This window comes from Sciurus carolinensis, chromosome 6, assembly GCF_902686445.1.
Source record: "Sciurus carolinensis chromosome 6, mSciCar1.2, whole genome shotgun sequence".
NCBI classification, from domain to species: Eukaryota; Metazoa; Chordata; class Mammalia; order Rodentia; family Sciuridae; genus Sciurus; species Sciurus carolinensis.
The window spans coordinates 74,957,542-74,961,253 of NC_062218.1; the positions used below are offsets into that span (position 1 = coordinate 74,957,542).

The 3,712-nt window shown below is 41.6% G+C and overlaps 1 pseudogene; it reads left to right on the forward strand.

The window, feature by feature from the left end:
- The first annotated feature begins 776 nt into the window (after positions 1–776).
- Positions 777–2,359, forward strand: LOC124987372 (pyruvate kinase PKM-like; annotated as a pseudogene).
- Positions 2,360–3,712: the final 1,353 nt, after the last annotated feature.

Sequence of the window (3,712 nt, forward strand, 5' to 3'; positions counted from 1 at the left end):
ATAAAAAATGATGCATGAAAAATTAATATAGTTATCAACACATATTAGAATTGCATATTAATTTTATTTTTCTTGCCTGTGTTTCCTGAAGATCAGAATGCATTACTTTCATTATAATTAAACTGAAAAAAAAAAAAAAAACAATCAGGCTACCACAGAGTCCCACATAAAGTGTATACACTTCTGTTTATAACAAATTAATATTTGATTCACATGAATTTAATAAAGCATATGCTAAAACATCTCCCATTTGTTCAGAAGTAGAAAGATTTATCACAAGTTTCAAAATACAGCAATTTCCTATTTTCATCTTTTCATGGAATTTGGTAAGAAAATTTCAGTGTGACTTTCAATATTTACAGACATAGTAAGTGGCCAAGCAACCCCAGCGGGGCAGAGGAAGATAGCTGACATGCCCTGGAAGAAAATATTGAATACGTGTTAGTGATTTGGAAAAGAACCAGAAATTAATTGAAATTAACCAGAAATTAAATATAATGGGAGGGACCAACAATGCAGAATATCAAAATACTTTTAAAGCTAGAGAAATAAACCCTCCAATTAATGATTATTTAGTATATGGGGAAATAGTGTTTCAAATCAGCTGTAGATTTTGAGCTCTTTAGTAAATGATGTTCTGATAACTAACCACTCATTGGAAATAAAAAGAGTAAAAACAAATTCCTACCTCACACCATTTCGAAAAGTAAATTTGAATAGTCTTCTGACCTCTCTGTTTTTGCAACACAGCCAGAGCAGGAGTACACCAGAGGACCTCAGAAGCCATGCAGAAGTCCCATAGTGCAACTGGGGTTGCCTTCATTGAGACCCAGCCATGGCTGACACGTTTCTGGAACACCTGTGCTGCCTGGACATTGACTCTCCTCCCATGACAGCCCAGAACACCGGCATCATTTGTACCATTGGCCCAGCTTCCCCATCAGTGGAGACTCAGGAGATGATTGCATCTGGAATGAATGTGGCTCATCTGAACTTCTCTCCCAAAAATCATGAGTACCATCTAGAGACAATCAAGAACATGCCCATAGTCATGGAAAGTTTTGCTTCTGACCCCATTCTCTATCATCCCATTTCTGTGGCTCTGGACACTAAAAGACCTGAGATCCAAACTGGACTCATCAAGGGCAGCAACACCACAGAGGTGGAGCTGAAGGAGGGATCTACTCTTAAGATCACCCTGGATAATGCCTACATGGAGAAGTGTGAGGAGAACATTCTGTGACTGGACTACAAGAACATTTGCAAAAGGGTGGAAGAGGGTAGCAAGATCTAGGTGGATGATGGGCTTATTTCTCTGCAGGTGAAAGAGAAAGGAGCTGACTTCCTGCTGACAGAGGTGGAAAATGGTGGCTCCTTGGGCAGCAAGAAGGGTGTGAACCTTCCCTGGGTGGCTGTGGATCTACCTGCTGTGTCAGAAAAGGACATTCAGCATCTGAAGTTTGGGGTTGAGCAGGATGTTGACATGATGTTTGCGTCTTTCATTTGCAAGGCATCTGATGTCCATGAATTTAGGAAGATCTTGGAAGAGAAAGGGAAAGAATATCAAGATTATCAGCAAAATTGAGAATCACAAAGGAGTTCAGAGGTTTGATGACATCCTGGAAGCCAGCAATGGGATCATGGTGGTTCGTGGTCATCTAGGCTTTGAGATTCCTGCAGAAAAGTTCTTGCTCAGAAGATGATGATTGGGTGGTGCAACTGAGCTGGGAAGCCTGTCATCTGTGCTACACAGATGCTGGAGAGCATGATCAAGAAGCTCTATCCCACCCGGGCTGAGGGCAGTGATGTGGTCAATATAGTCCTAGATAGAGTTGACTGCATCATGCTGTCTGGAGAAACAGTCAAAGGCGACTACCCTCTAGTGGCTGTTTGCTTGCAGCACTTGATTGCCCATGAGGCAGAGGCTGCCATCCACCACTTTGAATTATTTGAGGAGCTCAACTCTTGGCGCTCATTACCAGCAACCCCACAGAAGCTACTGCTGTGGGTGCTTTGGAGGTCTCCTTCAAGTGCTGCAGTGGGGCCATTATCATCCTCACCAAGTCTGGCAGGTCTGCTCACCATGTGGCCAGGTACCACCATGTGCTCTCATCATTACTGTGACACCCAATCAGCAGACAACCTGCCAGGCCCACCTGTACCCTGGCATCTTCTCTGTAGTATGTAATGACCCATCCAGGATGCCTGGACTGAGGATGTGGATCTCTGAGTGAACTTGGCCATGAATGTCTGCAAGGTTTGAGGTTTAATCAAGAAGGGAGATGTGGTCATTGTCCCAACTTGATGGCACCCTGACTCTGGCTTCACCAATACCACACATGTGGTGTCTGTGCCATGATGATCCCTGGATCCCCTTCTTCCCCTGTCCTATCCCCTTCCCCACCCCATCCACTAGGCCAGCAATGCTTGTAGTGCTCACTGTGGGCTGTAGTGTGGCAATTATGGGCTGGGACACCAGGGAAGATTAATACCTCTGTGAAAAGGCTGTTTTTAAGTCCTGCTGGGGTGGGATAGTCCAGAGTCTGGCTGCATAATGTGACTCCACCCAAGAAGGTGCAAAAGAGGAATGTAAGAATGGGGCCCCCAGAGCTATTGAAAGAAGGTGACAACTCCTCCTTTGTTTACTTTGTTTAGTTCCTATAGAAAGTAGATGCCCAGAGAACTCCGAGCCTTGGTCTGGGGTCTGGAGACAGCCAGCCGGAATAGGGATATAGGGTGTGGGTCAGTGGTTCCAATTTAGGCAAACTGGCCCTGATCCTTATTTGCTTCCCCGACTGCCTCAGCCTCCCCACTCCACCTTGTGCACTGTGCTCTTCTCTTGCACTCCACTCAGCTGTCACTGCAGAAAACACTCCACCCTCCACCTTCCATTTTCCCCACACCGCAACCATCTCCAGGCCTCTTACTGTACAGCCTAACTGTATGTCAATAAACAACAGCTGAAGCAAAAAAAAAAAAAAAGTAAATTTGATTTGCACTAAAATCCACATATGTGAAACCAAACTCTAAAAAAATTAGAATGATGTGTATTCATTTTTTTTCATTGATTTGCAGTGCAGCAAACAGGGCTTTTGAAGCCATATATGAAACCTTCAAGAAAGTTGGTGATAAACTGAAAAATAAAATATCTAAAATTCTGGGATGCAACCCACACTTTAAACAAATATAAAAGCAAAGTGACATTTTGGGAGAAAGTATTTCCCATGTCCCATAAGAAAAATCAATTGACATTCTTAGCACATGACTAAGTTCTCACAAGTCAGTAAGAAAATTAGAAAAGACCCACAAAAGATGAGTGAAGAATATGAACAGGCCATTTAAGAAGTTATTCAAATAATTAATAAATGAATGATAAAGATGCTCAACTTCACTAGTAATCAAGTGAGTAAAAAATAAATAAGAAGAAGACATTATTTCTTCCATAATGACTGAATAAAACTTGTTTTTATTTGAAAATACTCAGGGTTAGCAATGATGGGGTGAATAGGAGATTTTCATAACCTGGGTTATTATATAATTTGAAATATATATTTTGAAGTTTAGAATATTATTTCTCAATTTTTTTTTTTTTTTTTTTTTAGTGGTAAAGTGCCCCTGGATTCAATCCCTAGTAGCAAACAAACAAACAAAACCCTGATCATCTGCATGAGTGATGGAATTTGAGTGGTTTTATCAATTATTTTGGTATTTT